Genomic DNA, 22,475 nt, shown 5'->3' on the forward strand with positions numbered 1-22,475 from the left:
TTTCCATGGCACTGACTATTTTCGTACAGTCCATAGCCGGCTTTCGGCTTTTGTCTTTACAGCATGCAGTTTGCTTTCTGCCAAGCTTTCTACCTGCTGTGAAACATTTGGATGTTTTTTTCTCTTTTTATTTTTTTTTCCCCTACTTGCTCCACAACTCCCACAACAACCACCCAGCGCGGCTCGCCTTTCAGCCCCCAGACCGAGGAGCCTTGCCCTGGGACGGCCCTTACATGTCAGCAGAGTTGTTCCAGCTCTCACCCTGTCCCTACCCAGCTGAGGACGTCTGTGTCCGTGGGAGGCACCCAGAAACTCCCCCTGCAGCGTGGCAGTCCCCTGCCCCGTCAGAGAAAACTGCGGCAATATCGGCTAAGATTAAAAGCATCGGCAGGAGGTGCAGAATACGTAAATAAAGCAGCGGTTGGCTGCCAGGTATGGGTGCAATATAAATACATTTTGTTTACAGGCCTTCGTGCCTATTCAGCCTTGAACAGCACCTCAGCCCACCCACCCCGGGGCTCACGGGGCTCGGAGAAGGGTCTCTCCAAGGGCACAACCTAAGGCAGCGCAGGAAGCCCAGGTGCCACACTCCCAGTCGCTACAGGACGCTTGCTTACAGTTACACCGACGAGGGTACGGATGAGGCTGGAACTAGCAGAAATGCTGACTCTTCTGGCCTTTTATTCGTGGAAGGTACAGCGCGCGAGCCTCGGCGGCTCACAGGAGAAGCGTGCAGTGCTGCCTGACTCTCATTCTCAGCTCACATACTACTGCCAAAGCTCCTGCCCTGTGCTGTGCCAGATGCCGGCTGGCGTGAGCACCCAGGCTCCTGAGGGACCCCCTTGTCCTGAGAGCCAGAAGCACTCACTTCCCTTTGCATGAGGCTTGTAGGAGATATACCCTGCAATTTTAAAAATCTGTATCTAATGTGGCAGACTCAAAAGAGGGCATTTTTAAAAAGGCAGGTTTGTTTTCTTTTTTAACTTTACGATCTACAGCCTAGCAAAGAGCTCCCTTTCAGTGTCAGTCGCTTGGCTTTCTCCCCTACTGACGAGGTCCCAGCCTCCCGGTGAGATCTCGCTGGAGATATTCTCAGTTTCCCTCGAGTACGTGGCTGCCCTGGCCCGACGCCAGCGAAGAAGCTGACTTTGCCCGTGCCTGAATCAGCAACACGTCCAGCAGGTGACTTGCAGAGCCCAGGGAACCCTCGTAAAGAGGTCTGGGGGTGGGCCGCGCCACATCTGTGGCATCGGCCGTGGGAAAGGACCAGCGCAGTAAAACAGGTGGGTGAAACCGCGGTCCGCGCCAATACGTGCTGCTGCCTGGGGCATTGCTTTGCTGCGGGTCAAGTCAGATGCTCTCTGTAAGAGTCAGTCAGAGTAAAGGCAGCAGCAGATTTCTTTTCTGCTCATTTTAACAAAGGCTGGACGGAGCCCATAGAGGAAGGCACTACGCGTCTTGCTGGGTTTGTTTGCCTGCCTTCTCGTAAGCCGTCGCGGAAACTTGCACGAGCAAAGCCTGTGCAAGCTGATGACAGCCACACACAGTTGAAGAGGGAGCAGACGGTGAGAGCAGAGGCGCGCTCAGGCTGTGCGCTGGAAGCTAATGCTAATGCTGATGCTGCAAAATAAAGAGTGGATTTTCTTTTTTGGGTTTAGGTGAGCGCTAAACATTACATGTGCGTATGTGCGTGTGTCTCTCGCAGGTTTTTGTCATACACCCCACCCCCCCGCCCCAAAAAAACAACCCACACATGCCATGCGTTAAACAGTGGTTTTCCATTGACTTAGAAGTGCTTACATAGGTGTGTTGGTTTTTTCTTTTTTTTTTTTAATGCAGAAACAGCAATACGATAGATTTAATACAGCTAGCAATTAGATGGGTGTAGCTTTAGAGCGTTGGCTGTTTACAAAGCAACTGTACACCTTCTTTAACTCACAGTTTAAACAAGTAAACTTGCAGTGCATCACACGTGCTCTGTACAAGCACGTTCCACACGGCAGGCCAGATTCTTCACCCTGCCTTGTCCTTGTTCCCCCGACTCCGACGGGACTGCCGAGGCCATCCTGGGGACAGCGCCACTTTCTAGCAGCTGGGTTGCTTGCCTGGACGCCCCACAGACAAACAGTCATTTCCCCACTGAACCTCTTCTCAAATATTTTCCTACCCCTGCAGGCCCCACATCCTTTGGTTCATATTTCCTTTTTTCCGCGCTTGATGCACAGGACCGCTGATTTCCAGAAATAGAAACAGAGGCTGATTCAGTCCAGGCTAAACATTCTCTGACCTAAACCAAACTGTCTTCGAAGAGATAGCTGTACTGTAGGCACCACCTTGAGAACAGAAGTTGCCCTGTCATAAAAAAAAAAAAAAAAGAAGGAAAACAAGGCATTTCAGGCTGAGGAGGCTGAACGGTGTGCTGGGGGCGGTGGGGGGTTGGAAAGAAACAGTTCAGACGATTACAGTGAGCTTAGCGTTGCAAAGCGTGCCATTATTTTTAATTTGGCAGTCAGAAGAAAATAGATTCTGACACTGATTTCCTGCGTGCTGTGGGAGTTCTCTCCTCAGCACTCCTGTGCACCATTTTACTTTTGTGACCCATCCGCTTCGCTTTTGCGCTGTAGCTCTCCGGTTCTAGCTACGCTTCCCACCACCCCCATTACTCTTTGACAAGCCCAGCTCTCACTCTGCTTCCCTTCCCTTCCCGTATGCGCGTGCAGGGAAAAGCCCGCGCGTCTGCCACTACAGGACACGCTCTGGGAGGCAGGAGAGATGACGACGCTCCCTGACAGAGGACACAGCTGAGGGGCGGTCCGCCGGGGCCGGGGAGATGGCAGCACCTTCCTTCAGCTGCCCCATCCGAGCACAGGTGCAGGTGAGCACTGAGGAGAGACAAGCAGGCAGGAGCCGCAGAGTGAGAGAGAAAATAAAATTCACGAGTGGGTGCTACTTACGTCTCATTTTTAGCACAAGGGATGAATTCTCAGCACATTCTGGGAGCTGCCCCTTTGGGACTCACGGAGAAGAGAGAGGTTGGCCACGCGGTGCAGCCCAGCTCTGCTTCCCCTAAATGGTTTTACTGTTCAGGTGTTGCCCTAATCTGGCCGGTACCCCTGCAAAGAGTTTGGGATTTCTGCTGCCTCTCCGGGCCAGCCGCAGACCCTGACTTCATCGCAGCGAATGACCCTGCACTCCTCAGAGCGGTTGCCGAGTCACATCCCGCTGCCTTCCCTGCGGAACCGGTGACCCTTTTTCAGCCCTTGCCCCCTCTTCTCTCAGCTCCTTGCCCATCCCTTTATCAGTGCCGGCACCGATCCTGCCTCCAGCTCGCCCTGTCTCCACCTGCGAGCGCCCAACAGGAGCTAAATGTCTCCTCAAGGATGCACGGAAGAGACGCGCAGGTAACCCAGCACAGACCCCCTGCAAACATCTTCTTTCCATTTTCTTTCCTCTCCTGACACGAAGAGATGACTTAGGAAAAGCGTACTGCTCGCATTTCACCTGCACTGCTTCTACTTTCACTTTCGCTCTCCTTGGCAGTAATTAACAGCGGTGGCTGGGGGGGGCTGGGGCATTCCCCCAAAGCGGCTGCAGTTACATCCAGGTGGTTGTGGCACTCCATTAGCTTTGTAGTTTTAAATCTAAATCTTCTGGAATTGTTAGTTCTGGTCAGGAATCACCCGCACCTGCGAATTTTCTTAATAGCTACGCTTGACCCCAGCCACTGTTTAACAGCTCACCTTTATTTCTCTTCATTTAAGAATCTAAAACTTCGTTTACTGCTTGGGTTGGAAGCAGGAGCTGTCGCTGCCTTCTAACTTTCTAACAGCCCTGTTAAAATTTCAGTATTACCCGCTCCCAATTTAGCTTTCTGGGTCGATTTTCATTCTAGATTCTAAAATTTCCTTATTTTGTTTCTGATCAGGAGTCATTAATGCCTGCAGTTGATTTAATAACGGCTGTATTTAGATTGAGCTATTAATGACTCGCAACTCTATTTATGGCATAAAAAAGGACTGCCTTTATTTTTTTTTAATTACAGATTAGGAATAATGACTGCCTGGTTTGTTCAGTAATAGCTGTGATTAAATTTAGTCACGAGTCCTCCCTAAATAATATGTGTTTATTTGCACTCTAACAATTTAACCTTCCCTTTACTGGTCAGGGGCACTGACAAGTGCCCCTGCGTACCTCTGCTCCCCAGGGAACAGCCTCTTACCCTGACCAGAGTCTGCAGCGGCCCGTTGTCATCCCAGCTCCTCGCCCTCGAGAAAGCGGCCGCCTGAAGCGGCAGCAGATCCGCTGCTGCCCAGAGGGGACGGAAATGGCGCGGGGTAAAGCTCTCCGGGCCGCCTGCGTCCCGCGTGGAGGCGGTGACCTCAGCAGCCTGTACGCTGTTGGGGCCGAGCCAACAACCTGAGGAGGAGTTGCAGGGCGTAGCTGTTTCTGCAACAACCACGCTTTCCCGCCTGGCTGGACAAGAAAGTGGGGCCTGCGGGGGCCTGGAGAGGCAGCATCGCTGCAGGTTGTGCCACGGCTGTTGAGAGGCCAATGCAACACCTGAAACAGTGAACGGCACAACTAGTGAAAACCCCCAAGGTTCCGGGTTCAGTAAAGACAGGAATTGCAGCAGCACAATAAAATGATCTTACAAGGGGAAAAAAACAGCAAAGCAAAAACCAAACCCCAAACAGAACCCCATACCACTAAACCCTCTCACCGCCCCCTAAGCGCCCAAAACAACATCCCGGGAGAAAAAAAGCAAAGCAGGCCACAAGGGACCTTTCCAGTACAGATGCTGCCAAAAAGTGCCAAGCTCTGAAATCCTTACCTCAGGCAACGCCTCCGCTTCTCTAAACGCCAGAGCACGCCTGCCCGGGGAGCTGAGACAGCCCCAAAGCTGCCACCGCCCGAGGGAACACGGGAGCACCGACGCCAGAGGAGCCCAGGGGTAGCAAAAGCTGCCCGAGCCCCGGCTGGGGCTCTTCGACCCCCGGGCCCCGCCCCCGCCCTTCCCACAGCGCCCCGCGAAAGGGGCGGGCCGAGCCCCCCAAGGGGTGAAGGCCCCGGGAGCCGTACGAGAGCCGCCTGGAGTTCCCGGCACGGGAGGGAGGGGGGAGAGAAAACACCCAAACCGAGCCCCCCGAGCGGAGCAAACACAGGCTCGGGCTGTTGCCGGGGGGCGGGGCCTGTCGCTAGGGGGGTGTGTCCAAAGGGACACTGGCAATGCCCCTGGAACCATGTTGCTATGGAGGGTGGGGCCAGGCAGCACCAGCAACACCCCCAGGCTGTCACCAGGGGGTGGGACCTGTTGCTGAATGGGGGTGCTGGGGACCACAGGAGCACGGCCCCGCCTCCCCAGGCCCTCGCCAGGGGGCGGGGCCTGTCGCAAAGGTGGGTGGGGACGGGGAGGTTAGGCATCAGCCCGCCCACCCGCCCATCGCCAGGGGCGGGGCCCGTTGCTAGGAGCGTCGCTAGGGGTGTCAGCACCACCCTCACCGGGCTATCGCAAGGGGTCAGGACCTGTCGCTAAGGGCTGTGCCTGCACGGCTCCGCCCCCCCCGTGCCGTCACCAGGTAGCGGGGGGGGTCACTAAGTGGCGTGGAGAAGTGAGCGCGGCAAAATGTCGCTACAGCCCGTGCACGGCTGCCCACCTGCAGTACCGCAGGTTGGTCACGCAGCGGTAGCAGCGAGCAGGGACCAAACGTCGCCACTGCGCATGCGCGGCTTCCCGGGTGCCGTACCGCACTTTGGTCGCTCGATGGCAGCATTGTGTTAATTATTCTCGACTGAGTATTCGGTATGATGAGACACGACCGATGCGTCAGCCCGGTTTATACCCGCCCGAGACACTAATCACTGAGTGCACAGAGCTTATATTTCCCTGCACCTTTCCCACTCGTAGCCCCGGCAGAATCATTCATTACTTGTGTACCAAACACCATCAAAGTGGCTCAAGCATTTTAATCCTTTGCTCTCACCTGCTTTAAAAGTCTGGTGGTTGTTTCTGCCAGTGTCCGCCCATGCCCTAGGGCAGGAGAAGTGGCACCTGGACCCCGTGGAGCAAGGTTGTGTGCCTCACCCACGTCAAGTTAACCCCAGGAATTGCAGTATGCACCTGGCATCAGGATTTTGACACCGACAGAAGCAAGTCAAGCAATGGTGGAGAGACAGTTTTATTTAAAAAAAAAAAAAAAAGAGAGAGAGAGAGAAAAAAGTAAGGCAACACAGCTGCCCTTCTGACGGCAGGCTGCTTTGTGTGAGAGGGTACCTCTGGTTATCAGGAAACAGCTTGAAATACAACACACCTTTTAAGAGCTAGAATGATTTGAGTATTTAAAATCAGTGTTAAGACTAATTGATACCATTTTGAATTGATTCTTCACATAAATCTAAACACTATTGCTTGTCTCTTGCACAGCCATTAATTGACAGCATTAGGTTATCTATCTCCAAAATACATAGTAATAATTTGACTAAGGGTTTTTGTGTGGTACATAGTTAGGAGTGACTTGTGGCTAGCTGCCCTGCCCAAGAGAAGCTGCTGAACTGCCAGGAAAACATGCCATTGAAAGCAAGAGTACTTCAAAGTCAAGTACTTCAGAGTACTCCCTCAGAATATCAGAGCAAAAAAACCCAAAGATTTAGTTGCCTCTCTTGTTAAACATTTACAACACATACCTAACTGCTTAAATACACCTAATAAATGGCTACAGGTATTTGGCAGTTACAGTTTAAGCAATGCAAGTGAGTTTGTAAATCATACAATGTTAGCTTTTTTTTAGAGTTTTATTTATGATAGAAAAACCAGTGAGTGGAGAGATCCCCAATATATTTTTACTTTTTGGGGAAAAAAAAATTAAAATCCCTACCATTGCAATACCTAAGGCTACCAAAAAGGACCGGCAGATATGCTAATGCATTTGGCCGTACCGAGGCATGCAGGGGAACAGCACTTTATATCTCAACTGTTACAACTGAGAACCCAAGCACTACCAATGCTGTCAACATTTGGAATATGTGCTGTGCTTGGATCTCTGCAAGGAACATTGACTTTTTTTCTTAAAAAAAAAAACAAACAACAAACCCACAAACAAAACAGAGTGTAAGTCTTGTGCTGATGCATTCTACTGCCAAACACATCATCTCTGAAGACCCACACTCTAATGGGGAGTTCATAGAATGGGACTTAATTGAATGAGATTTATTTCCATTTTTAAAAACCTCTTTCCAGTTGAAGTCAAAGTTATACACTGTGGGGCTTTCAGATGGCTCAGGTTCTGAATCCTTTCTCAACAAAAAACATGTCAGCTAACCAAGGTATTCCTGCCGTTGCCAAGTGCTTCATCATCATCTGAAAAAAAAGCACCGTGCCAGCAATTAGTATCACATGGGTTGACACACACCTCTTCCACAAAACCCCCCTCCTCAAAAGGAACATGGCCTTCTGCTCACCTGTTCCACACAGATACCAGCATCACACACTGCACCTGTTCATCACTTGTGACACCAAAGATATCAAAAGACAGAAAACTACCATTACACTTGTGAGAGGTCACCAGCCCCGTGCTCCTCACTACTACCAAGCTCACCTCAAATGCTCATCTGATTACCAAGGCAGTGCCCGCAAAACTAAAGAGCTTAACAACGATGCCACAGGATTCTCTGATCTTAGATGCTGACCACTGCCTCACCTTCTCACACCTCTCACTGGCATGTGGCATCGCCACTATGAGCCTGCATGTGGTGCCTGCAAAAGTCTAAGGAAAGAGGCACATCCTGAGATACTGCCCAATACCACAGCCTACCTGCACCTATCCCTCTCTCACACTCCTTTTCCTCAACAGCTTGCCCGCCTGGCCTCTGTCAGGTCTGGTTCCTGCATTGAGGCTCGCCCACCACCTGTAAGACCCAAACAACATGGGTTGCTTATAACTACACCAGCAATACAACATCCCAAACATAACGGCTACTTCAGCCCACCAGACACCACTCACCTTGCCTGACTCACCTCCAGTGGATACAGATCCTGCTTGGCTCATCGCTTCGCACCCTCAAATAAAAATACTGTAATGGAGTCATAGAGCCATCAGTCACCTCTTCCCTCTCATACCACACACCGACTCACCCTCTCGCAGCGCTCAGCTCTCCGCTGCCGCCCTGCACAGCTCGTCCCTTGGCATCTGCAACAACAGTATTTTCAAACAAGTCACCTGGATGTGGACCAATAGGTTAACAATTCCTCCCACACAAAACTCGCGTCTTTGACAAATACACCAAACGAAACAAAATCCTTACCCTCTGACACACTCTGAAAGGTACTAGTGCACCCACATAATATATATTAACACTATCAACCCACGTACCACGCTTCCTCTGGGTCAGCCCTGCAAAACAGGAGGAAACCCAACTCAACATCCCTGGATACCCAATCACTCCTCTCCCCTCTCTGCTGCTCCTGGCATGGGAAAATTATATCGGGGGGGGGGGGGGGGGGGGAAGAGCCACAGGGACCTGGATGTCAAATGACAACTTGACTTTACCTGCAGGAATAAACAACAGAAATCCTAAAAAAAAAAAAAAATCCCAACCAAAACCCAGAAAATACAAAAACCGAGGAAGCTCAAGAAGACAGGACATTGTACCACACAGCAACCAAGACTGCCCAACAGATGAAGCTGCAAGGACAAAAGGTCCGCCACAAAAGTGGCTCCAGACCCTCGAGCCCAAATCCCCACAGAGCCCCTTAGGGAGTTATCACGGCAGTCTGCCGATGGAAAAACCACAACAGCATGACACAGTGACTCAGAGATCTAAAATGGACACCTTACAACTACAGAAACTGGTGCCAAAAACCCACAATAGCTAAATGAGAACAAGAGAACAAAACTGTCATCACTGACAGTGGAGCAAACCTCATTGGACACTTAAGGAAAAAGGCAAGGCAAAGAGCGAATCATAGAAAAAGCTTGCGTGCCTGTGACTGCAATAAAAGGCAGACCCTGGATGAAGATTGTTATGAGCACAAAGAACACACACCCTCTTTGCCAGCAAGTTCCAGGGTAGACAGCGACACAAGCCTGTGTTGGGAATAAGTGACCAATGCCTCCTAGTAACAATGACTGTGACATCCAGATGGACTGTGAAGGGATGGATGTAAAAATTAAGTCAGGGAATGAAGTAAGTAAAATGCATGGAGGACTGGAGGCCTCAGTTCTGGAGCCAATATTGTAACATACCTTAATGTACCTAATGCATTCTGAGATGAGACTTGTCTGACATTCAGCCCTGCATGTTGCAGTACGGAGGCCCAGATAATTTACACTGCATCTCTTGTGACTTTGCCAAGACCTCACATCAGCTGCGGAGAGGCTAACATGGAACAGACCTCATCGACACCCACATCCAATGGCAAAACCCATGTGAGAAAGGCTGATGAAGCCACCTCCCTTTCCCAACCATGCTCTGGTCCCCAAACTTTAGAAACTCCTTCTCTTCTGAACTGTCAGGGTGTTAAAGAAACTTAGCTAACATTGTATTAGGGCAAGATGTTCTTCATATATGTTAAGCTATAAGTACAGGACACTTCATTATCTCTGATTAGAGGACCAAACATTCAGTATCCTTGGAGAAGGACCAAGAAAACTCCTGCCTCAGCTGGGTGATAAAGTACAAAGTCAGTATCCTTTAACCAAGGACATCCCGGGGAAATTAGACCTTAAGGAGAACAACTAATCAGGATGCTTTATGTATGTTGCCAACTTGGTAAGAACTAAGTGTCCGTTGCGTGAACTATCCTCATTATAATACTAAAAATCACACTAATAGGCTAGAAAGCCCTCTACTCAAATAAACCCCTTACTCTCTGAGGATGCATAGTAAGTTTAAAAGGCTGGACCTTTAAGATTAAGCAAGAAAGAAACTAACCAATGACCTGCTAGAGGGGCACAAGTATTACATGCCACTAACACATTTAACTGTATAAATACCTAGTGCAATTTTGACCCGGTGTGCTTGATTTGTGGGAAACCACTGAGCTCCCAGCCTTGTATAACCGTGAACTAAATAAGCTACGTCTCTCCTGAGTGTGCAGTTATCGACTCATTGCTCACTAGGCAACAAATCTGCTTTTCTGAAAACAAGAAAAGGAACCCATCTCTTTCCCGACAGCTCCTGCCCTGTATTTGCACCCCTAAAGCCCCTCTGTCAGCCACTCCTTGAGAGCTGCCCTTCCCACCTCTGCCCCGCGTTCTGCGAGCACCTCCTACCTTCCGGCTTCCCGCAGACTCCGTGCTCTCTACAGGCCCACAAAATAACAGAAGCCCTGATGCTTATAATCTACGAGGGACCTGCCGCAAGCTCCAAAGGTTCTCGGGACAACGTGGTACTCTGCGGGCGATCGGGAAAGGCGACGAGCAGTTCCGTACCCCGAAACACACTATGCATTACGTCCCTGCTGCTTTCTGAAGAAAGGCTAGAGCTCCATATACAGACGCATACAACACGCTCACCCTAACCCCTACTGCAGCATCTCAGCATCAGTCCTATTAAAAGATAACGTCAACAACTTGTACAGTATACAGTAAAACTGGTGAAAAAACCAAGGTTCTATCTTCAATAAAGTCAGGAACTCCAGGAAAACACAATGCACTTAGGAAAATAAAAAAAAGAACCAAACCAAACCAGCTTATTATTAAGCCATCTTGCCACCCCTGAACACCCAGTACAAAGTAACTGACCTGAAAAAAAACCAAACTTGCATGCAAGCATACTTTCTACTATACATGCTACTGAACTTTGTCCTGAATCCCTTACCTCAGACAAAAATCTCCCCTTCTCTAGATGTCAAAACACACCTGCCCAAAGAGCTTGGACAGCTCAAAACCTGCAACCAACTCAAGGAACAGTACCAGAGAAGCCCAGGAGCAGAATGAGCCTCCTGAGCAGAGGCTGGGGCTCAATGACCCCCGCCCTGGGAAAGGGGTGGGCCGAGCCCTCAGTATAAAGGCGGCTGGAGGAGGTGTAGCAGGAACTTCTCTCATCTGCCCTAAGTTTACAGCATGTAAAGTACTGAATAGAGACAGTGATCCTTACTGGAAATGACAATGCCTGCTCTTACTACATCTATTGCATCAGCAACGTGACCGGGTAGGGAATGAATTTCTCTGGGGTGTAGGTAGAAAAAGATAGATGTCATACTAAGCTACATAGGAAAGCAGCTTGTTAAATCCAGTAACAGCATTTTTGTCAAAAATTATGTGCCTTAGCTTCCTATAAAAAAAACCAAAATTGTATGGGGTGACACTCCATTTCTTGCAAGACCACCTATGCTACCTAACTTCTACCAGAGCTATGTTCTGGATAAGACTGAACGACAAAGCAGAAATAGATCCCCTAAGAACTACTTGTCAAAAATATTTCTTGTTGCAAAGTAAATTATTTACTGTAAATCACTGATGAATCAGGGTCACCTTGACACTCTCTCCAACTGACACCCTTAACAGCACTAGCTGGGTCCCAAAGGACAGAAAACACAAAGAAACGGGGAAATATAGGAAACTTATCAGAAGCTGAATGAAGCAGCCAAATTAACACCTAAGTAACTAGAACAAAAATAAATCACAAAACACAATAAAAAACACTTTGGGAGGTGTGTCAATAAAAATAGATGAAGGCTATTGCCTTCTCTGAAAAACTCAAGAGGAGATCTGAACGAACGATAGACATCATTGGGGTACAAGATACCAAATAGAAACATAGTATAAGACAGAAAAACAGACTGTTGTGGAGCACAAAGATGGCTTTGGCAAAGGTTCTGACAGAACGAGTCATCGTCACAATGATTAGAGAGGTCTTGGCAGGGGCCAGCAGTGGAAATGCTGCCATCAGCAAGAGGTGGGCAGGGGAAATGCTGTCAGCAGCGGAAATGCTGCTGGCAGGTGCACGAAGGCATGGGAAATACTACCGGCAGGAAGGTGCAGGCAGAAGAAAAGCTGCCAGCAGGTGTGTGCTGGCAGGCATGTGTCAACAGGGTAAATGCCACTGGCAGGCAGGAACGGGTAGGGGAAATGCTGCTAGTAGTCAGGGGCGCACCAGGGAAGTAACACCGGCAGGCAGGTCTTGGCAGGAAAATGCTGCTAGTAGTGAGGGGCAGGAAGGGGAAATGCTGCTAGCAGGCAGGGATCAGCAGGGGGATTACTGCTGTCAGGCAAAGACAGGTAGGGGAAATGACACTGGCAGGCAGAGGTCAGCAGGGTAAATGCTGCTGGCAGTCAGGTGCTGGCATGCGAAATGCCACCAGCAGGCAGGGGCTGGCAGTGGAAATGGCACTGACAGGGGAAATGCTGTTGGCAGGCAGGCACCAGCAGGGGAAATGCTTCCAGCAGGCAGAAGCTGGCAGGGGAAATGCCACCAGCAGGGAGGCACCCATAGGCAGAGGTCAGCAGGGGAAATATCACCAGCAAGTAGGCAGAGGCACGCCAGGGAAATCACACCATCCGGGAAATGCTACCATCAGGCAGGCACCAGCAGGCGAAATACCACTGGCAGGCAGAGGCCAACAGGGGAAACACCACCAGCAGGTAGGAGCTGTCTGGGGAAATGCTGCTAGCAGGCAGGCACCGGCAGGGGAAATGCCACCATCAGCAAAGGGGAGGCAGGGGAAATACTGCTGGCTGGAAGGTGAAAGGCAACCGGCATGCAGGGGCCAGCAGTGGAAATGACACTGACAGGCAGGTGCCAGAGGGGAAATGGTGCCAGCAGGCAGGAGACGACAGGGGAAATGACACCCACATGGATGCACCGGTAGAGGCAATGCTGCCAGAAGGCAGGGAAAGCGGGTGAAATGCCTCTGGCAGGCACAGGAAATGCTGCCAGCAGGCAGTGATAGGCAGGGGAAATGCTGCTAGCAGGCCATAGCTGTCGGAGGGCGGAACATGAAAGGGGAAATGCCGCTGGCAGGGAGGTGCCGGCAGGAGAAATGCCACTGGCAGGCCGGGGCCACAGTGGAATTGCTAGACAGATGTAGAAGCAGCAGTAGTTTTTGGATGAGCATTGTGCAGATAATTGTCCAATGATCATGAAGATTCTTAGCCTACAAAGCTCAACCCATTAAAGAGCTACCACAGAAAGCATGCCTGATGTCATTTCTGTAGTCAGTATTCTTGTGCATCTAATAGTTACTTTTCAGTTATTTATTATACATTTTCAGTCAAAAGACATTTACACAAAAGATGAAACATCATTGATAAAAGATCAATTTATCATAACAATCTTAAGACAAAAACCACAATTTTGCTTACATTTTGAAAGGTTTCACAGCACTGCACAGCTGAATATAACAACTGACACATTTTAATACATACAGACAGAATTCATCACCTCAAGGTTATGCTGATTTTTTTTTTCTAGCACCACTTTTTCTTCTTGCTTATCTACCTACTGAGCTTTTTCACAGCTGTCTTTACCCAGGGGAACAATATCAATGCCAAAGTCATACCAAAAAGCAGCTATCTTGAAGCAGCAGTGAGTGTTTTCTAAATTATAAAGTCACTCTTCCTCTCCCTCCTTTCTTTGCAGTATTTCCCCCTGAAAGCATGGAATGCACTTGCTTGTTCATCACTCTTGCTACCCTAAACGACTGAGATAGCTTTGCTCTTCTGCACCAGCAGTTCTGCTCATGAACACTGAATTTCCTTTTTTAGACAGCGAGGACGCAGACTTTCTTCCTCTTCTCCATCCCTCTGCCTTGCCTCCCCTCCCCCTCCTACAGTCTTTGCCGTGCCCTCATCTTACCTTCAACAGCAGAAGAAATCCATGCTGCAGTTTTTTTCCTCGTTAGCAGCTCTATGGCAACAGCAGCTCTGAGGCAGCAGTCCTTTATGGTTTTCAGTCTTCTCTCCTTCCTTCTGCATAGAGATACACAGCTTGTTTGCCCATTAAATTAGCAAAGACAATTCCCATGTGATGTAAATTAACAAACACAATTCCAATATGATTTCAGAAAAAAGAATGTGCTCCTGGGGGCACAAAGTTTTATTCCCAGAATAGCTGAATGTTAGCAGTGCAAATTAATAAGAGTAAAGGAAATTCTCTTGTGTAATAAACTGTGAAATCACCTTTGTGATAACTCAGTTTTCTTGGACAGAAATGTGAAAAAAAAAAAGAAAACTCTGAGCTTAAGATACACAAAATATCACATCCAAATGAAGTCCTGAAACTCTAAGTATCTTGCCATTGTTTGACCGAGTCTTTCTTTGTTATTAACACAAATTAATTCAGCAGTTTGTTAAATTGTTGCTGAAATAAAAGGAATAATGTCATACAAGATTTTGTAGTCTTGTAACCCATGGAAAATGTATACCAGAATATATTTATAAATGGTAATACAAGCTACAGAGGACAAAAGAGCAAATAAAAAATACCAGTAACTGAGTGGTTACCTAATACTATAGTATCAGCCTGCTTAGAAATAAGGAATTTCCTGACCTTGCCACTTTTAAATTAATCAGAAGAATGAGCTACAAATAAATGTTGAATAAGATAGCAAAAAAACAACTCCTTAAGACTCAGAAACAAGTATTACTAAAAGCTCTTACAGAACCTAGCACAAGACAAAACTACTTTGACTGGAGGCACATATATTTTCTTTATTTACTGCAAAAAGAGACAGTAAATTGTAATCTAATCACTTTCAATACATGCATGGAATACATGAATCAATATGTGTCTGTAATTCAGCATTAACTCTCATTTCTGTCCCCTGCTGTGTAAAGAACAAAGGTTTCTGGCCACTGACAATTGCTGCGACATGATGTGTTAAAGTGCATGCCCTGGATTAGCACAAGCAATGCCACAGTTAACTCCTGGCTAAAACTATGTGATCACTGGCACCCTGTCTGGTCTTGGAACAGTGGATGTTCATGCTTGCTTACATCAGCGGAGCCCAGAAAAACACGGGCAGCTGATCCTGGGTGCAACCTGAGAGGAAAAGAATTAATTCCCTTGTATCCAGCACCTTATACATTCCTTTTTGTCTCATCTGGCAGTATTCAATTAGCATATAAAGTAATACATAATAGCATTCTGTGGTGGGTTAAAGCACAAACGGTATTAAGGACTGGCCTACAGAGGCTTTGTAACACCACAAACAATGGAGCAGAACAGTTACAAGGAAGTTAAGACAAGTTACAGACAGTGTCAAGGCCCACTTGACAGCTTCAGCTTGATGGGTGCACATTTCAGACCCAATCATGACAATAGCTTGCATCTGTAACACTGCTAAAGCAAAAAGCCTTACAATATTTACATTTTTTCATCCAAAAAATCTCAGAAGGATTAACAAAACAAACAAAATTAATAAACAAGTCACAATGTTTTTCTTGAATAATTTTTTAAACTTTCACCCAGGTAGAACCTCAGCTTCCCACCCAAACTGACTGCTTTGTAGGGGGAAGCACAGCACATAAAGCAATCAGTCCCAGCCTTAAACATCTTACAATCTAAGAGATGTTTCCAAGACAGGAGATTATAATTTCCATTTTACAGGCAGGCAAAACAAGGGCACAAAGCTTGAAACTACTCATCTATAATTCCATATTAAGCCAGTATCAGTGACATAAAAAAGACTCAGGGAATCTGAGCTATAATTACCTGCAGAACTGAACAGAGTCAATTTTCTTACAAAAAGTAAAGCTCAGTAGAAAACTTTCAGTTTGTAGAAATTAAGATTCACCTTGAGGCAATACTTCTGACTACATAGGTCATTTTATTTAGGTCAATACATTTTATTAACGACAAAGTATTTATCTTTCTTGTTAACGTTCACAAGTTGTAACAAGCTTTATAACTTGCTCTATAAACTGCAAAATACTGTTTTGGAGGTTAAAATGCTGTGCTAGAGGAGGAAGAGACTTCAGTTAACACAGAAGGCTGAATACGGACAGAAAGCTTCTGTTAAAGAACAACAAAGTAATGATATCTATGATCTCTTACTCTTGCTGTTCAGGGATGTACGTTTTAAATATTCTGACAGTAAAGGCCTGTAAGACACTCATAGCAAAGCTTTCTGTGCAATGCTGTTATCAGTTGATAAAACCTGGCCATTCTGTTGTCACTAATCTGAGATGGGCCCTCATAACTCATAGCACTGTACATAAACTCTGAAAAGCACAGTGTGCTTGCTCTGATGTCTAAAAGTGCAATGTGGGTGGGGAAGAAGAGAGTCATATGGCTTGGCCTCATCAGTCGGGAAACAGGGGATCTATCCAGGTAAGCATATCTACAACATACACTAGAGATTTTTTTTTCTTAAATCATAAACTCTGGTCCTGTGTGTGTATATATATATTATATATGTACGTGTGTGTGTGTGTATATATACTGTTCGGCCTTTTTGGTGTTTTCATCCTGACTTGGTTCACACGCATTAGTTCCTCCTCCTAAGAACATAACACTCAACTTCTTTATCAGTGAGGAAAGGTATTCAAAATTAAATACAGAATATAGGTCTGCCTGTAGTGGCTGTTCCAAAAATTAAACAACTGAAATCAGCTTAGTGATTAAAAACCTCAAGCACCATCAGTGGATTCCAAATTGAAGAACGATGAGAATAAATAAGTTACATAGATGGTTAACCAATATCAGAAGGAAAAATGTTTTCTTCAAAAGAATGCATAGGCTCATATTTACCTTTCTCTCAGAAGTGGAAAAAATGTTCTCTGTGGATTGTCTCACAGAAATATACAACATGCACTATTTCATGGTAGTGCAGAAGTCTTCCACGTGACTTAGAAAATAAATGTGACCACAGTACTCTGTCAGGGTGTTAGCAGCAACTGCCACCTGTTTAATCTCTCCAGATTTCTTTACTTCTGTAATAGAAAGGACAAACTCTACCCTGAAAGTATGCATGTAATTTCTATCAAATATATCTAAGCCCCCTACCGTTACTGATCTCCACATTTTTCAAACATTTGCCAACACGTAACGTCCGAGGCAAACACTATCATCCCCGCCTTACAGAGGAGAAAACTGAAGTGCAGAAGGAGCTCCCATTCCAATAAAAGTCAATGGCAAGTGTCTAATAAATGTCACCTGTTCAATGTTAGTAGTAAAACTACATGTCTGTGGTCACACTGCAGGTCTTTAACACAACAGAGAACATAGCTAAGCCCAGGACTCCCACGTCCTGGGCCTGACTACAAGCCTTAAAAACTGCAGGAAAGAATCTTATCACTCAGTCAAGGAGAACATTCAAGACCTAAAAGTAGGACTATCAAGTTTTATAGCATGCAGTGGACCAAATGACTAAGAAAATAACAGAAAGAAAAGTATATTTCTGTTTCAGGTATTTTGGTTGGGATTTTATTATGACAACATTCTTCTTGTTACCAGAACAGTTACTAAATTCACAGGACCACCATAAGTGAACTCATATGATAGTTTTCTTACTTTATACTAATGTAAAGAATTAACAGTCATTTACATATTTCCTCTAAGAAAGGAAATACTAATTTTCTGAAATCTACACTAGTTTTTTATTAGAAGGCCGAGGAAATGCTAACTGAACTAAATGGGAAATTTTTCACAAGTTCAAAGGCCACTGGATGAAACTGTATGTTTCTATTACAAAAGTAAGAAGTACTTCCCTTAGTTCTTTAGATTTTTGACCCTCTGAGACAGGGCTGAGAATCCCAGGTTCCTCTGAGGCCCCAGAACGTTTCCGCCACTTCCTTTCAGCAGCAGGTTACAAGAATTTTGTCACTGTATAAAAGAGAAACCATCTTTCTTAAAAATTCATAAAGAACTTCATTATTCCAGAATAAGAAATATGTAACTGATAACTTAGAGACCTCTGAAGGCACTACTGTCACTACAAGTCTGAATTTAAGCTTCAAACTCTAAGAGGGAATGGATTAATGGATGAATAACCTGAAACAGATAATTCACACAACCCTCCTGTTTCTTTAAAAGACAACAAATGAATTAGTCTTACAAAGTTTAACAAATTAATATAATCAAGGCAAAAAAAAGGTCTTTCTGGGAGTGAGAGGACTCAGGCCAAGAATAAAACTGTGCAAAACTGAAGCAGGAACTGGAGACTTGTGCCTGAAGCAATTAGGGAGCACAAGCGACAAACCACCACGTACACATTTCAGACAAGTGAGTCAGCCGGTCAGCAAAAGGTACTATCCACCCTATATCCTCAGCAGAAGTCTGGATATCTTGAATAGACTCAGCATGTGGGACAATTAAATAAACTAAAGTAGGTTAAATCCCACTGTCTTTCCATAGTGCTTGGCTCCTAAATAATTTAAGAATTTTTGAACATGTTCCTTATTGGCCTAGTGAGTAACTGTTCAGTGAGACAAAACTTTGACTGGGAGAAAAAATTCTGAGTCTGTATGTACTGTCAATTCACTCAGTGAGGACATCGTTGAGATTTCACAACACAAGTTTGATTACAGTTACAAGAAGTAGAAATACCCGTCAAAGCATAACAAAGTTGTAAAATAACCTTAAAAAAAAGTATGACAAAGCAAGCCTAGCAGCTTAATGTACTAAAGTCATAATGTGGATTTCAAATTGCACTGAGATACTAAAGAATACAAAGCAAGCTTTCTCAGTGCATTAAAACAACTGTATCTTATAAATTCTTACTATTTACTTTGTTTACATTATAAGTTCAGTGGAATGACAAAAAAGTGTAAGCTAGCATTAATTAAACCCTGCGACTGTATTTAAATAACAAGCATGGGACTGCTGGAATTTGGACTTTCTCTCTCCCCTGGAGATTTTCCAGAATCTTTCCTATCTACTCCTACATCTGAGGAAGCACGCTTTTGTTTAGGCAGAATCCTTTGGGAATGATGAATTGAGAAATGTTACTTCATGCTAACACCACCCTAACAAATCATCTTGATCCTTAACGTGAACTATTGTGACTAAACTGTCTGTTTACAATTACTTTTTTTTGCCCTGCTAGTTGTGGCAATCAAATAATATACAGTGTGCTCTCTAGCATCAGACTTGCAAATGCAGGAGAGGAACTCGGGACCTTCCAGGTTTCCCATGAAGTACATGACAGTTTCATGGTAAATTCAGATCATGGTATGAGATTTCTAGGAGGAGATTTCTGAAATTTCCTAATGCAAGCTGTGACTTTGCCTTTGCCAGAATATTGATGAGCAGGGATTGCTCAACTAGAGCTCAGTTTCAGGTGTCAGCTCCTACTGCTTTCTTTAGATACATCATTCTTTACTTCAATCTGCATGAATGATGACTGGAAACCCAGCTGCTAAACCAGCTAGTCCATCTGTTACCCCCCGTTAATAAATGTATAATTAGGTTCACTCTCACTAAAGAGCCCATGATTCACCAGGATTGTCTTTTGGAGAGACATCTACTTAAGTATGTTATGTGTACATATAAATGTGGCCATGGATCCTATCTTTAGTAGCACCGACATACCACTTAGTTATCTTTTTGGTATCTCTTCTGCCCGATGATAACAGAACCTGCTCCTTGAGGAACAAGTTTTCAGCTGAGACTGCTCTAGAAAGCTTAACAAGATTTAAAGCCAGGGGCCCATAACAAATCCCAGCGTCAATCCAAGATTTTTGGCAATGACAAAATCTGACCTTTCAATACCTCTCACTGTGACGCCTCATGTTCAGAACACAAATAATCCCAGGCAGAGCATGGCTACCACCAGTCTAAAAATACACAAATTAGATACAAGATCACAAATGAAATGGTTGTTTGCCCTACGATAACCAAAGAGATATTTCTCAAACACTGTATTCAGGTGCACAGATTTTAGAGAGTGCAAAGTATCAAAAATTTTTCCACTAGCACAGTTAGGGTCATTGCTAGGACAACAATCCTGGATTTCTGCTATCTTGTTTCACCCAGAGAGAGGACTGATTCAGTGTTTCCAACCCTTTGCTTATCCAAAGTTAATGAAACAAAATTTCTTTCCTCTTTTCATTTGGTGAAATGATTTTTGCTGGAAGAAACACTGGATTCCTTTCCTCGCGTGCCTTGTTGTGGAACACCCATATGAATCTCTTTAACATGGGAACTGATGATTTGTTTCTTAAAGCATAATTTCATAGTTGCACTCATACAACACTTAAGGCAAATAGAGAGCATCTTGACGAGACACCACCTGACTAGGGACTATCTGATTCCATAGCAGTGGATTAAAATAACGATGAACCAGAGCAAATAACACAGCCAGCTAATCAGATTTGTCAAACACTGCCACGACCACGTGACAGGAGATACCAACACGCCCACAGACTTTTCTTTATATTTCAGCATTGGGTAAATCACAGATGAACAAAATCCTCAGAAATATGGAACTTTCAAGCTCCTCTATAAAGGACAGTGATCAGGAGCTCGGGGGGGGGGGGGGGGGGGGGGCAGGTAGCACTGTTTGGCTCCATAGTTGCCTAATGTCTGCATAAAGAAATCTTGGCATCTGCTCGAGACTCCCAGGTGCCATTACTGCAGGCAGTAAATAACAAAATCAGTTTTAAAAATTGTCCCTTGAATGCAGTTAATAGTAAAAAAACATTTTCTGAAACATTTTCTGAGTACTTGCAGCAAGTTAGAGCAATGGGAACAGTTTCTATTGTAACTATCATTCAAGAAAACTAGGAAAGCCTCGTTAGTTAAAAACTACTGTTGTCAAAACCGAACTTTCAAAGTGGTTTGAATACACAGGTAATCTAAAATGACACTGATTTCTTTACAGGAAAAGATAAACTAGATACTTTTTTCTGAGATAGCAAATATTTTTTTTAAAAGATATTTAAAGTCTGTGGAAAATATGGACTACCTTCCTGAAATTCCAACATGTCAAGAAATCTTTTCCACTCAGGTTTGCAAATATACTAAGACCTAATTGCAATACTTAAATAAAAAGTATATATACCTTCTACAGCTTTCTTAATAAATGTTCAAGATTCTTAATAAAAACAAATATTCACTAGTATTATTTCTTCCATTTAGACCCAAAGGCATTTTAATGGGAAATCTAACTGTGCCAGCTAGAACCTATGTTCGTGTTCTTTCTTCACTCCATATTGTTTCTTTTACAACCAGGGGTTTATGGGTCCATGCAAACTGCTATCATTCATTCAAAAAGGCCTCCAGTAATTGTTGTGTGGCTGTCTAAATTGCAAATACAAGAATGTTTTCTACCCAGCACGGGCACACAAAACCTGAGAGCATTAGGGCGGGTCAACAGAGAAGCTGCATTTATATAATTTAGCTGGGATATTCATACCTTATTCTATGCATTATTTCTACAGATATTATTGCCCCAGCAGATGCTACCATAGGAAGAGGTAATGTACATTTAGCCTTTCAGAGATTCCCTTTACAGACGTTCTAGATGGTTCTAGACAATTCGCAATATTCTAGACAAGAAAAGGGTCGAGTTTTTCAAACAATGCCTCCATTTGTTCATATATAATCACTATGGAAACAAGTTTGAAAAGTGATACAAAAAAAACCATTAAAGTTGGCACAAATTACTGCGTACAATTTATATTATTTGCCTACATAAGAAATATTCATGAACAGATTATTGTAAAGCCTGAGAAGCGCGTTAAAATTTTTTTTTTTTGCTACAACAATATGAATCAATGGGCATGATCACCGACCGTTTCATTGAATCGGTTTACACAGAAACATTTTCCTTACTGCTTTAGTTTGGATTGCACTAACCTTTAAATCAGTCGTGACAGATTTTTTCTTAGACATCGCTATACTGTGAACTGCAGCATATCACAGCACCGCATTTTCAGTTGCGCCCCGAGGACCACCCTGCCGATCGCCTACAAATACTCTCGCTTTCATCCCCCTGCAGGAATTATCCACCTTTAACGCGCCGTGACAAACGTGCGTGGTTCAGGGGACTGCTGCCTCAGAGCCGGCCGGCCGGCCAAGCATCGCCGCCCGCCCCCGGGTCCGGCCGGCCTCTTCGCCGCGATGCCGGTTTCCCCACAAACGCACCCCGTGACTGCGCGGCCGGGCTGCGGGGAGCCCTCAGGCGCTGTCCCCCCACCTCACGGCCCTCCTGCCGCCGCCCCTCACCAGAAGGTGAGGAGGGAACAATCAGGGTGTGTTTTGCCTAGCACGGAGGAAGAGGGAGCCATTTCGGGGTGGGGGGAACCCGGCGGCTCAAAAGCCCGATCCCGGCCGCCTCCTCCCGCCCGAGGAAGCCGCTCTCCTCGGCCACCCTGACTCCAGGCATGGAGACTTTAGAAACAACCGACATGGCGGGAGAAACGCAGCCACGACAGAGCGCTGCTCCGCCCGCCCCTGCTACTACCGCAAAGCCTGCTCGGCGTTCCCCTCAGTCCGGCCGCCCGCTCCCCGCCAGGCCCGGCCCGCCCTCGCCCCTTCCCGCCGACTGCCCCTCCACCTCCCCGCCCCCGACACGCTCCCCCACCCCCCACACT

At 45.8% G+C, this 22,475-nt stretch overlaps 1 long non-coding RNA gene across 7 annotated transcripts; it reads right to left on the minus strand.

Annotated features, from left to right (window-relative positions):
- Positions 1–1,760: 1,760 nt before the first annotated feature.
- LOC142059582 (uncharacterized) lies at positions 1,761–22,336 on the minus strand. 7 transcript variants are annotated; one of them, XR_012661421.1, is made up of 11 exons: positions 21,739–22,336; positions 19,651–19,715; positions 16,690–17,763; positions 13,795–13,907; positions 8,129–8,183; positions 7,998–8,067; positions 7,593–7,760; positions 7,456–7,500; positions 4,832–7,354; positions 2,955–4,560; positions 1,761–2,352 (listed from the first exon to the last, which is right to left on the minus strand). It is a non-coding gene; the product is annotated as an uncharacterized LOC142059582 (long non-coding RNA). The 7 variants fall into 7 exon arrangements; XR_012661426.1 differs by lacking the exon at positions 7,593–7,760 and having other exon boundaries at positions 7,998–8,053; XR_012661423.1 differs by lacking the exon at positions 7,593–7,760 and having other exon boundaries at positions 8,012–8,067.
- Between the last annotated feature and the right edge of the window lie 139 nt (positions 22,337–22,475).

Source organism: Phalacrocorax aristotelis, chromosome 7, assembly GCF_949628215.1.
Source record: "Phalacrocorax aristotelis chromosome 7, bGulAri2.1, whole genome shotgun sequence".
In the NCBI taxonomy this organism is placed as follows: domain Eukaryota; kingdom Metazoa; phylum Chordata; class Aves; order Suliformes; family Phalacrocoracidae; genus Phalacrocorax; species Phalacrocorax aristotelis.